The sequence below is a fragment of the Helianthus annuus genome, chromosome 6, assembly GCF_002127325.2.
Source record: "Helianthus annuus cultivar XRQ/B chromosome 6, HanXRQr2.0-SUNRISE, whole genome shotgun sequence".
NCBI classification, from domain to species: Eukaryota; Viridiplantae; Streptophyta; class Magnoliopsida; order Asterales; family Asteraceae; genus Helianthus; species Helianthus annuus.
In genome coordinates this window covers 124,724,646-124,739,381 of record NC_035438.2, presented here as the reverse complement: position 1 = coordinate 124,739,381, position 14,736 = coordinate 124,724,646, and positions in this window count along the sequence as shown.

The following is a 14,736-nucleotide window of genomic DNA, read 5'->3' as shown; positions in this document are numbered from 1 at the left end:
TATAGGCTGGACAGAACGCTGGACACGGCCCCGTGTCCGCTGGACACGGCCCCGTGCCCGTCTGACACTCTCTCTCTTCATTAATTGTAATTGCGAATTACAATTAATACGCCTGCTGTACTTTCAACACGCCCCCGTGCTCGCTGGACACGGCCCCGTGCCCAGCAATAGAAGCTTCTACTGGTTTGTCTTATCTGCTGCTTCCTGGGCACGCCCCCGTGTTCGCTGGACACGGGGCGTGTTCAGACTCTGTTTTCTTCTCTTTGTCTTGGGAGGTGCCGTTGAGGGTCCGGGCAGTCCACTTTTGTTCCTTTTCTTGTATTTATGGTAGAATTAGGAGTCTTTTTGCTTCTTTTGTGATTTTGAGCTCATTTCATCCTGAAAATACAAAAGGAAGACAAAAACACTCTTTTTCCAACATTAGTACTTAAAAAGGGTTAGTTTTATGCCTTAATTGATGTGTTTTATATGTTGCATTTTACACACATCATTCTCTCACGTGATTCTCGGCACTATGTACTCGTCATAATCAATTGAATCACGGTTATAGTACGTTCTTGTGTGTTCGGTCACGCACGTTCACGGATTCCGCACGTCGAACGTGTTACGCAATCGTTTGGTGTCTCAATCCTATCTAGACCTAAGACTCGATTAAGACGTAGTAAACAGTCATTCAGTGCACCAACACAAAAATTAGTGATAAAACATGCGGGATATTACAGGAAGAGGAAACAACACAATAACTGAATTTCAGTTATTAACATTTATTAGAAGAAATTCCCTCCTAAATTACGCGCCAAAAACATCATTATATAAACGACGTAAAACATCGCTTGCATAATCACTTCAATCTATCATTTCTGCAAAAACATCTTCAACCAAAAACGCCAATTTAACCAAAACGGCAAAAATGGCAACAATCGTTTGGTGGAGATACATTCTGGCAATCAGGCGATTCGTCCTCCGTTTTGGCAACAGAAGGAGGGTGTATGTTAGGACGATCAAGGCAATTTTGAAGATGGAAGAAGAGGTACAGAGGGGTATCCTATCTCTTGGCATCACTCTGGATGACGAATGCCATGAAACACATATACTTATGAAAGCATTAACAAGGAAATTTGGACCAATCAAAGCAGATGTAAAGCAGGACCCTGTCATGACATCATGGCGTTTTGATGATGAAACAGACATGGTGACCGTTATATACGACAGCGGAGAGCAGGAAGACTACTGGCTTGAAAACATCATGACAAAGCAGGGGCTTGGGTTCATGGAAGAATTGCATAACACCACTTGTTTGAACACATAAATGGACTCAAAATTGGCGTTAATGCAAGACATGTTCAAATGGAGGCTTCAGAATCTTCAGGAACGAGAACCCGATGAAGGTGAAGGTGATGACATGGATGAAGATCCAGATGAAGACTCCGAGGAAGAAGATGACGCAAGTGATGGATACTTCTCGGATAAAGTACCTTCTGACGAAGAGTTTTAATTTTTTTTCTTCGGTGTAATCTTCTTTTTCTAAGATAATTAAATGATATATTTCTCTATTTATTTGCAAAACACCAAAAAAAATACTACAAAAAGTTGTTGCTTACAAAATGCCAGAAATAACAAAAAATATTTTTCCTGCTTAATATTTTATTTTCTCCGTTATTGTATTTTGTCACTTGGTTTGTATAACGCCATTTAAAAAAAAACCCCAAACTTGGAAGACGGGACGTCTATCACCCTAGAAACTGCTAAAAAGCTGATCAAAACAGTAACTGAAAAGACAATTACTTTATTACTATCATTTATTATAATAAAAAAATCCCGCCTAAACTACGTGCCAAAAGACTCCTATAAGAGAGGGGTTTATACACAATGAATTGATCACACCCAGAAAGACAAAACATCATGTTCTCTAGAAACCACTCGCTTTAAAACGCCAGAAAAGGTTAGTTAAAATAACCACAGATGGAAAAGCTTTCCCTCAATCGATTCTTCTCTGAGGGGGTTATCTCTATAATCTTATGCTGATGAGACGGACAAATATTCAAGAAAAAGAGACTGATGACAGTGATATGTGATCATGTGAGCTTTGTTCTTGAGGAATATATGCATGGCATGTGTTTTGGTTAAAAATCACACAAAGATAATGTAACCAAATCTGATTTTTGTGAGGTTAGATGCTTGTTTAATTGAACAAATGTATGAACAATGAATGAATGAAATGAATGATGAACATAAGGATTTATACGAGGAAAAAGCCCTTGATCAATGAATGATCTTCGGCATGAAAAACCTCGGGTGATGGAAACTACCGATCACCAACTATATTGAACAAATAAAGTTTACAACTTCGGATGATAACAAGCTTGGTACAATGATTGCTAGAGTGTTAGTGTGTATAATCTCCAAGACTTTGCAGAGAGTTCGAGTTGTGTGTTTGTGTGTAACTAAATTGCTAATTTTAGCTTGTTATCCCCTTTCAAAAATAGAAAAAATCTAGCTAACAAACTATTCGAATTTGGTGCTAGCCTCCCCACGATCACCATAACGGTCATGGAGCTATTGCACGTGCACAAATGTCAAGCATATTCCCCTGGAATCTTGGTAGGACCAAGTCTCCTTCAAATACACTTGCAAAACAATCTAAAAGATGATGGAAACAATTGTTAGTTCAGAATAATAAAGAGGATCCTGGATCCTTAGCCTTCCTGTATCATCTCCTGAGGATCCTCGATCCATACTAAACTGAGGATCCATGATCCAGGCTACAGTTGAGGATCTGTGATCCACATGCTATAAAATTTTATCCCTAACAATTGCCCCCAAATATGACTAGTTGAAATTCGAATAGATAGTCATGTTTCAACAATTTGCGGACTAGCCGTTGCAAGTGGATATAACCACTACAGGCTGATGTCAGCAATAGTCATCTCCTGCAACAATAATCATTATAAATAGGTTAGAGATAAGGATGGAAAATTGCATTTATATTCGAGATCCTCCCCTTTAAATCCTCATTCGAAGATTATCACAGGTATCTCCTTCTTCCTTCTCTCTAATTTTCTTCTTTCTGATCCTCTGTTCTTCAAATATCCATGGCGAAAATGAGCACCCGTTCTTCTCCCGCCAAGAATCCTAAACATAACAGCCCATTGAAGAGTCAAGGTCTCACCAAAAACCCTTCCATGGAGCTTTGTCGATTCACTAATCCTGAAGTTGATCAGTTACGCCCCTGCTTCCCAGACGGTACAATTTTCTGTCCATTCGACTCTTCAACGAAGAGCGATTGTGTATTGGACACCGGGATCACCTTCCCTGCAGCCCCTTTTCAAATAGGGTTCGCATATCCTTTTCCTGTTCTCACACAGGGCTTCTTCACACTGACCAGTTTATGCTACATCCAAGCTATGCTGATGGTGTGGAGACTCTTGTACACACTTGAGCACATTGTAGAGCACGAAGGTATAGATATAGGCATGTCCGAGTTGAGCCAACTGTACAATATAGTAAGCCATGGTTCTCACTGATACCTTTTCAAATCCAAAACCCAGCAGCCTCATCCAATCCTTAAGACCAACAAGAATGACACCAACTGGAGGAATCAGTTCTTCTTTGTGAGAAGGGATTCCATTCCAAACGGAAGTCATCTTCCCAAGAAATGGAATACAGACGGTAGGATATAGGATCCTTAGATTAGGATAACGGTAAGAATCTTTCTTTTTTTGTTGAGGATAACTGATCCTTTCTTTTTGTCTATGCAGCTATCACCCTGTCACATATTCAAGAATCACCTGTCACCAAAGAAATAATAGAAGCTTTCTGGAAGCTTGACCCTGCCATCAGAACATTTCCACCAAGGTCAAAGTGTTTTGGTCAAAAATCACACAAGGATAATGCAACCAAATCTGATTTTGTGAGGTATGCAGCTTGGTTAATTGTATGAACGACAAGTATATGAAATCAATGATGAACACCGAGATTTATACGAGGAAAAAGCCCTTGATCTTTAGAAGATCTCCGGCATAAAAAACCTCGGGTGATGGAAACTACCGATCACCAACTATATTGCAAAAACAATAGTGATCCTTGTACAACTTCGGAAGAAAACAAGCTCAATACAATGAATTTCTAGTGTAAGTGTGTGTTTTTTGCTAAGTGTTTGCAGAAAATTCGAGTGTTGTGTGTTGTTTTTGTGGTGTGTACGACTTATGCCTTTTTTGAGCTCGTTTTCCCCTTAAAATGATAAGAAAAATCAACTAACTAACTTCCCGAGAAAGGTGGAAGTCACCCATGACCACCACTAACGGTTATCACTTCATTTAGCACATGCCTAAGAAGCATATTCCATGAGATTCCAGCAAAGAAGTAGTCCACTACGTCCATTATCTGCATTTACACATTAAAAGCGTGACAATTGTAACAAAACATAAGTTCTGTTAAGGATCCTGGATCCTCAGACTCGTGATCCTCAGGCTCGTGATCCTCAGACTCTAGATCCTCAGACTCTGGATCCTTAGACTCTCTGCATTAGCCATTAAGGATCCGTGATCCATGCCCAGTCTCAGGATAGATGATCCTTAGCATAAAATTCATGCCCTAACAATTGCCCCCAATATGGCGGTTGTGATAAAGATTCACAGCTGTCATATTCCCGTTAGAAGCAGACTAGCCGTTGCTGCTGGTATCTAGTCATTACACTGCCTGTCATCACTGATAAGACCTGCTATAATGATCACTGCAAAATATATAGAGTTAGAGATAACTCCTCAAGTGCCTTTACAGACAAGAAGATCCTTCTGTTTGTGGAAGATGAATCCTTCTACAGCGTTCGCTATAAACCTTCCTGCATTTTAATTTCTGCATAGACACTTTAACTGTTAGATAGCCCTGTCTGGTCTGGATGAATGGTCCACGGTTTTGCTGGTGAAATCCAGGCCAGATGATTTTGATACATAATGAATGGGTAATAACATTAAACATTTTTAGCTACAACTGTTGTTGTTTCTTTCCTCTTTATTTTTCATGTATGGTTTCTATTTTCAAAGATATCATCGCCCAACAACTGGAAAGTTATTGGAAATCTGATTATAATGTTAAACTTTTAACAGAAAACTTGAAGTGTTCGAACAAATGTGGATCAATGATCCTTAACCAAAAAGGATAAAAGACAACTTGCAGCTTAGAAAAAGTTAGAATGTAACATTCCAGAGAATCCAAGTTAGGATTCTATATCCTTGTAAACTAATACTGAATAAAATGTGTGAAAAGTAAAGTTTCCAAGATCCAGGATCCTTATTGTCAGAACTTGTATAACTTTAGAGCTCCAAGATCCTGTAAGAAAACAAACTTGGGACCAAGCCAAATAATTGGGAATGAACCCATAATAACTGGGGACAAGCCCAAAGAAACTGGGGACAAGCCTAACAAACTGGGGACAAGCCCAAATAAACTGGGGACAAGCCCAAATAAACGGATGTAAACTGGGGTCAAGCCCATATAACTTTTGTAAACTGGAGTATGGCCCTCACTGGCGACTATCCAAACTTGAGCGATATGAAAATGCCGAAACCTTAGCTAACGTGAAAACGTTAGAAACCTTAGGAACGGATGTATGGTACGTCTACCATTATACGTAGGATCCTGAATACAGCCAGTACAATGAAATTGTCAGCCCCTAAAGCGGGTACTGGTCGCACTGCCTTGAACTGCACCAGGATCATCGTGCGCTACTGGCGAAACTGGGGACAGGCCCAAACTGGGGACAAGCCCAAAACTGGGGACAAGCCCAAATAAACTTTGGAGAGTTGGCCAACCACTTTGATCTTCTGTAAAATGATAATAATTCTGCAAAAGCTTAAACTTTGTGAAAATAGATGTTAACTGATTAACATCTTTAACTTATGATAAGTAATAAGAACAAAATGAATAAAAATGAAAGTAATGTGTTACCAAATGTAGAATCATATATCCTTTGAGGATCCTGGATCCTTAATCAGAATACCGGTATCGTTGAGGATCCCTGATCCTTCTTACTTAAAGTATTTTTTGAGATGAACAGCATTCCAAGCTCTTGGTAGGAGATCACCATCCATTGTTAACAAATGATATGCCCCCTTTCTTGATTCAGCTTCAATTAAGTAGGGACCTTGAAATCTTCTGAACCTGACATTCTTGTTGTATGCTCCAGCCATTTTTTGTTGATAACTGGCCATTTCCTTTTTTCTGACTTTGAGCAAAAGCTTCTTCTTAAGATGCAGATGTTATGTTGGTTGGTGTAGAATATTACTGTGTCTTTGACAAGCATCACACTTCTTTGCATAATCCACAACATCCTTCTTCGTGGTAGGCCTATAGTATGTTGTTCTAAGGATCATTGAGAATAGTGCTCTGCCGCCAGTGTGGTTTCCACAGTCTCCTTGACTTTGAAAGCTTTAGGATTTTGTCCTGTAGGGATCTCTCCATGTTTTATATATCTTAGGATTGGAAGGATCCAGGATCCTGAATTCGACTGTGTAGGATCACCAGGTATGATTGCAGAATCCTCCACTATCTCCATGGCTACGTGATCCTCAATTATTTTTCACATCTTCTGGCATCTTTAGGAATGATCCAAGGTTAGTTAAAGCGTCAGCTTCTGCATTTTCTTCCCTGGGTACCTGTGGTAGGCTGAAAAAAGCAAAAGAATCTGCCAGTTTCCTGACTATTTCTAAGTACTTGATTAGCTTTTCACATTTGACAGTGTAAGAACTGTTATAATGATTAGTAATTGATAGAGAATCTACATATACTTGAAGATACCTGATCCTCATATTATTAGCTAATTGCAAACCTGCTATCAAGGCTTCATACTCTACCTTATGATTAGTGGTTTGGAATTCACATGCAATGGATTGGGGTATAATGTCCCCCTGTGGCGATTTTAGTAGTGTGCTTTGTCTAGTTCCTTTAACATCTGAAGCTCCATCCGTGAGGAGTGTCTAAGGATCCTTGTTCTTCTCAAGTTGTTGGACTTCTAATTCAGCTTCCCTTTGTAGATCACTACTGAAATCAGCCACAAAGTCAGCTAAAGCTTGGGACTTGATGGCAGTCCTGGGTTCATACTTAATGTCATATGCAATAAGCTTGATTGCCCACTTTTCCATTCTACCTGACATTTGAAGTTTCCTGAGAACATTCTTGATAGAAAGGTTAGTTTTCACAATAATGGTGTGAGTTTCTAAATAATGTCTATGTTTAGCAGAAGCCATAATTAAATCAAGAATTAATTTCTCTAAATGAGAATACCTGGCCTCAGCATCAAGTAGAATTTTACTTACATAGTATACCGGATGTTGAGAGCCTTCATGATCCTTAACTAGGATCACACTTACTGCTTTAGCTGAAATAGCTAAGTATAAGGATAATGGTTCTCCATTTTCTGGTTTCATCAGGGCTGGTGCTAAGGATAGATAATCCTTAAGAACCTTAAGTGCAGCTTCATGCTTATCAGTCCACTCAAACTTGCCTTGAGCAATTTGTCTACCTCTTCTTGGATAATGGCATTCCTTTCAAGTGCAAACTTTCTCCTATCATATCTTCATGTTTCCAAGCGAAGGTAGATTTTCTTCTTTCCAAGAAGGATACTAAATCCTGCTCAATACTGTCTATGATCCCGGATCCTATAAAAATTTTGGATTCAGGATCCTCTGGGTTCAACATAATATCCTTGACGTCTTGCTCTCTTGCCTCCATGATGTCTTGCTCCTTGGAGGCTGGCTTCATTGAAGAAGTGTAATAGTTCTTTGCCTCCTAATGATCACTTTCTATCTTCACCATATCTCATAGAGTTGGGACCTTGACACATTGATGATATGTTGAGGGGGACTGCCTTCATATCGTGTATCCATGGCCTGCCAAAGATAACATTACAGCAAGATAAGTGATCAATAACATAGAAATTTTTAACATAATTCACTCCCTCTATGTAGATAGGAAGTTTGGTGTCCCCCAATGTAATCTTTGTCTCTCCACTGAATCCCACAAGGACAGATGATCTTTGGACAATATCGGATTCAAGGATGTCCATTCTATTGAGGACATCCAACTGGATTATGTTCACTGAGCTTTTCCCATCAATGAGAATCCTGCGAACAAAATGGTTAGATATAAATAATGTAATAACTACACCGTCGTGATGAGGATCCTGAATGTCCGCACAGTTATCCTCATCATATGATATCACTTTCTGCTGGGTAAGGATGGAGGTCCGAACAGGTCTGCCCCTATTCTCCATCGTTGTTTCCTTTGCACGTCTCTTAGCTGGTGAGAAGCTCCGGAGATGAAATGGATGATTTGAGCATCAAATAGTGGAGGAGGAGCTTTTTCAGGAACTTTCTCAGGATACTTGATCCTTGACTTTTTCCTTCCGAGCAATTCCTTCAAGTATCCTTTGCTCAAAAGATAACCTATCTCCTTCCTTAATGCTATGCACTCATTTATGAGATGACCAGAATCCCCTTGGTAAGCACACCATTTCGATTCGTCTTTGGTGGCAGGCGGTTTGTCATTCTTCCTTGGCCACCTAACCTTGTCACCTAAACTCTGCATAGAAAGGATTAGTTCATTATTATCAGCAGAAAAACAATATTCAGAAATACGAGGATAATCCTCATCATCTTCCTCTTGTTCCACAACATGCACATTCTGGATGTTATGCTTGGAGTATTGCTTGGATCAGTTATCCTTGAGATAGGATCCTTATTTGTCTTGCTTTGAGGATCCTGACAATCTCTCGTGGATCCTTTTGTCATCCTCTAAACGGATGAACCTAAGGGCCCTGTTTCTTTCCTCATCTAAGTTCCTGTGAGGGGTCATGACAAGATCATCATAGAACATTGAATCCCTAAGCAAACCCATTTTAAAGGCTTCCAGAGCTGTAGCAATATCTAAGTTAGGGATATCTAAGGATTCTTTACTGAATTTAATTATGTAATCTCTAAGTGATTCATTATGACCTTGAGTTACCCCATATAAATCACTAGTTAATCGTTCAAATCTCCTACTGCATGAGAATTGGCTATTAAACAAATTAACTAGATTAGCAAATGAAGTAATAGAGTAAGGAGGAAGACTTAGCAGCCATTTTAACGTTGATCCGGTAAGTGTGGATCCAAAGCCCTTGCACAAGCAACCAGATTTGGTGTCTGAAACCTCTTCGGTATCTCTGCATCACAAATAGGTGGTGCAAAACGAGATATCTTGTGGCTTTCATCAGGAATTTCAGGAATGGGCTTAACCACTCCTTGAACGTTGGATATTATATCCCTAAGTTTTTGCAATTCCTTAGCTATAGCTTGGTTGATACCTGTATCCTGCACAAAGCCATGGTTAGCATTGCAAAAATTATTCAAAGTGTTACCTCCTGAATGATTCAAGTTTGGAATTCCAGATGTGAATCCATGTTGGCGGGATTCTGGCGTAACCGACGGACCAGAGGAAGCAATGGTCTGCATTGGTATGAAGTCTCCTAGATAAACATCTGAACTTCCAGGTTGCACACTCCTTAAGTATCCTTGATCCTGGAAGATGTTGGATCCTTGAAGTGCTGTGAATGTATGTCTTAGAGGATAATCCATGGATCCGGAAACCTGAGATGAAGATCCTTGAACCTGGATGGAGGAACCTTGAACCTGAGAGGATCCTTGAACCTGGGAGGAGGATCCCTGAACCTGAGAGGATCCTTGAACCTGAGAGGATCCTTGAACCTGAGAGGATCCTTGAACCTGAGAGGAGCCTTGAACCTGAGAGGATCCTTGAACCTGAGAGGATCCTTGAACCTGAGAGGAGCCTTGAACCTAAGAGGATCCTTGAACCTGAGAGGATCCTTGAACCTGAGAGGATCCTTGAACCTGAGAGGATCCTTGAACCTGAGAGGATCCTTGAACCTGAGAGGAGCCTTGAATCTGAGAGGAGGACTGCTGAATTGGCTGCGTCCCCATGCATCCTCCTAAACTGGTGAAGAATCCCTGATGTTGAAATGAGGATCCTGAAGGCTGGAAAGAGGATCCTCGAGCCTGAGACATTACCGATGATCCAGAACGCATTCCTATTGATGCACCCTGGTATTGGACATCTGGAGCTGCAAAGGGCTGGGAAGTTATGACCGGAGTGTCGAAATTCAGCGACCTCGACATCAAAGGGGAGTGATCCTCTGCTGATTTTATCAATTTTGCGAAGGATCCTGCCATTAGTTTTGACCTGCTGCTGCATGTGATCCTTCATCTGCGCAATCAAAGCATAAAAATCACTGTTAGTAAGTGTAGAGGAAGAAAAAACAGTTGGTTTTGTGAAAACGGGGGTTGTCTTCTTTGGAGAATTCTCAGCATTCTTCTGGAATTCAAAGGGGAGATGATGCAAAGGTGGAATGCCCTGTGAAAAAGTGACCGCCGACATAGAACTTGGAGTAGTTTTCCCTGAGAAGCCATGTGGTTGAAGGTAATGAACCAGAATGAATGAAATGAACAAAATTTCTCAGAATTGAAGCACTAATTGCCCCACGGTGGGCGCCAAACTGTTTTGGTCAAAAATCACACAAGGATAATGCAACTAAATCTGATTTTGTGAGGTATGATGCTTGGTTAATTGTATGAACAACAAGTATATGAAATCAATGATGAACACCAAGATTTATACGAGGAAAAAGCCCTTGATCTTTAGAAGATCTCTGGCATTAAAAACCTCGGGTGATGGAAACTACCGATCACCAACTATATTGCAAAAACAATAGTGATCCTTGTACAACTTCGGAAGAAAACAAGCTCAATACAATGAATTTCTAATGTAAGTGTGTGTTTTTTGCTAAGTGTTTGCAGAGAATTTGAGTGTTGTGTGTTGTTTTTGTGGTGTGTACGACTTATGCCTTATTTAGCTCGTTTTCCCCTTAAAATGATAAGAAAAATCAACTAACTAACTTCCCGAAAAAGGTGGAAGTCACCCATGACCACCACTAACGGTTATCTCTTCATTGAGCACGTGCCTAAGAAGCATATTCCACGAGATTCCAGCAAAGAAGTAGTCCACTACGTCCATTATCTGCATTTACACATTAAAAACGTGACAATTGTAACAAAACATAAGTTCTGTTAAGGATCCTGGATCCTCAGACTCGTGATCCTCAGACTCTGGATCCTTAGACTCTCTGCATCAGCCATTAAGGATCCGTGATCCATGCCCAGTCTCAGGATAGATGATCCTTAGCATAAAATTCATGCCCTAACACAAAGGATGTTGAAGAAATTTCATCCACCTCCTACACTATGTCAAGTAATTATCCATATATATGCATATATAAATGTTTAATAAAATTAGAATATGAATACTTATCTGTGTGTTGTGCTTGTAGGTGCTGCTTTCTAGGTTCAGAGTTGCTGATCTTCAGGACATTGCATTCCCTCGGTCTATCAAAAAGGAGCTGGCTACAAGCCAAAGCAATTCGGAGCCCAAGGGCATGAGCACCAGGGGTAAGGGAGCCAAAAGGAAGAAGCCCAGTGAATCCTCTGAAGGGCTGCCTCAGATGGAACGTCAGTTTCATGAGTATGTCTCCGAGGTAAGGATTTTATATCCTGAAATTATACTCCTCTTGAGGATAAAGGATCCTGATTACTGAATTCTTTCTGTGCAGAAATTTGCTGAAGTTCATATCCTCTTAGATCAATGTCACACCCCCAAAATCCACCTGCGGAGTATCGCCACTTGGGAGCGTGACTGACCAGGATCAAGCCACCAATCATATAGAACAATGTATATAGTAAAAGTAATTGTATGTAAACCAAACCAATCCATATGAAAGGTGTTCCAAAACATAAGTATAATAACAAAGTTTAGCGGAAGCAAATGTATAAAAGCCCAATCATAAATAAAGCGTGCAATGTCATAATGTTTAAATCAAGTAATCACGATCCTTGTCCACAACGACCGCGCCTCCCTGTGCAAGCTCCAAGTACCAAACGACCTGCAAGGCATGTAACAGAGGATCAACAACTAGTTGAGTGAGTTCACAGAAAGTAAGTACGTAATAATAAGTTCGTTTGTAACATGTGGCTCTACTGGGCCGATAGTATGTTTTATTGGTGGGGGCTTCTCATGTTGCATATACACTAGACTATTCGTAACCATAAGTGTTCTTCACAACCGAGAACAGTAGTACGTACAAGCATTACGTAGGTTTTACGTAAGTATCCTTCTTTACCCGAGCACAGTGGTACGCGTGGGGTTTACGTAGGTTTTACGTAAGTGTCCTTCCTGACTCCGGAAGACAGTAGCATGTTATTGTTTACGTAGGTTTTACGTAAGTGTCCTTCCTGACTCCGGAAGACAATAGCATATTCCTGTTTACGTATGTGACACCTGTGTCACTTCAACCATCAAACAAACGCCAAACCAATGAAATATTGTATTTCATACTTTGGACATATATAAATATGTGTATCGTTTGCACATATTAACTCTTGTTCGATTTCAAGCTCTTGAGCGTTTTCTGGAGAATTATACGCAAACTGGTGCATAAAACGTACTCAGTTTAATGCGACAAATACTCCGGAACATCAACATATACTCAACATACCATAAATAACCCTTACATAACTTAGAAATAAGTTTTGAAGGCTTTGGTATGGCAAAAACAAGTTAATTCGCTTACAGGGACTAAACTTGACAAACTGTGAAAGTATGCCAATTTGAATTGTAACAAACATTCCGGAACATGTCCATAAGTTAAACATACCATAAATATCCTTTACATATCTTAGAAATAGGCTTTGAGAGGTTTGGTATGCTAAAACAAACTTTTGGATCATTCAGGGGCTAAAAGTGTCAAAAAGTGCACAAGTTTGCACTTTTGCGCATAACTTACGTTCTGAATACATCCGGACATCCAAAAATTTATGTAAGCATCCTTATATTATGCCTTAGTGTATGGCATGAGAAAAATCCATTCGTCGCGCAATTTGGATCGTCTTTCGCGCTTATGCGCATTCCGTCGTAATTAAGCGAACATCGCGATCGTACGGCCAAACGAACCGACATCCGGAATATTTTTGAGTATATTTCAAGTCCCCTATACTTTAACATCATTTTAGAGCTTTGAAATGAGGTTAACGGGGCTTAAACGTGCCAAAAACGCATCAAATACCAAGTTTTGGTGCTGCAGGGACCAAAACTGCAATTCTGCCAAACTAGGGGCTTACGGACCGTAAGCCATAAGCCATACGGTCCGTAAGGAGTCCCCAGTACAGCAGAACCCACATTTAATGCTGATTGGCTCTTCAAATGGCGAAAGGTCCAATTGCCTTTTCACCCAATCAAAGGCCAAGGGCCATTAATCAGTGACCACAACATTTTGACATGTGTACGCACAAGATCGTGGCACGGTATTCGATAAACGATCCTAATGGTTCCACTTTTCCTATAAATACCCCCCCCATTTTGCTCAAAACCCACACAATCTGATCTTAAGGCTCTAAGTTGGAACCATTGTTTCATACCTGAGCCATTTTGATCTAGATTAGCATTCGGGGACCCTCCGTAAGTATTCTTTCGTTCTTTTATTCGCTTTTCGAGTCCGAAAGTCAACGTTTTGTTGACTTTCTGCATTGACCAGTTTATGGTCGATGCGAAGTTCATTAGAACTTCATAACGTGAGCGTGATCACGATGGTTATAGTCCGTAGTGACTATACCTACTGATCACCACGTTATCTAGGCTCAGTGACGAATCGTAGTTTCGGCCAAAATGCGCATTCTTGCGTATTTTGTAACCAAACTACTCGTGAGCATCAAAGCCGTTTGTTTTGATGCCAAACCTGTTTTCTAAACTTAGTTAAGCATGTTCTAACATGCTTAGCTCGTCACTTTTAGTATAGTGCGTATATAGGGTCGTAAGGTAAGCGATCTAAACCATCGCTTATACTTTCGAACCCGACCCATTTGGTCGATCATTAGGATCCGACCAAACACATTAGGTGACTATAGCTATAACCTTCCGAGGTTATACCTTGTGGTCACGATGTTAGGCGTTCCAGACGCGTTCTACGCGAACGACGCGTAAGGTAGCATAAACTACCTAAACGGGTCGTGATGGGTCGCAAGCACTTAGGTTAGGTTTCATTTTAGTATGTAGGCTTTGCTAAACCATATTACACGAGTCTCGATACTCGTTTGGTTTACGAACCCGCATACTATCCGATCCTTCTGATTTGGTCCGGTATATTAACATAGCTACCTATTAGGTGCCGTTTGATATTCCGTGATCTCTAGCATTATCTGGTTTTTATACAAGAACTTCAAAGCAATATCAGGTGAGTACATTGAACCCCTCTTTTACTGTTTTCCAAACTGTTTTGGGGTGAAACACATGTGCCTATCTGTTACTTTCATGCTTTCCATGTTTTCACATCGTATATTTGCTATGCTCATTAGTACATTATAGTACATGATTTCATTACATTTTATGCTATGTATGCCCATTGTGTGCGTACTTAGTACATTGATTTACAGTACATTTCTGTTGCATATGTTTACTCAGCATATGGACACATTGATTTACATGAACATTTCTGTTGCATATGTTTACTCAGCATATGGACACATTGATTTACATGAACATTTCTGCTGCATATGTTTACTCAGCATATGGGCACATTGATTTACATAAACATTTCTGCTTCGTATGTTTACTTAGCATACTTAGTACAATTGTTTACAT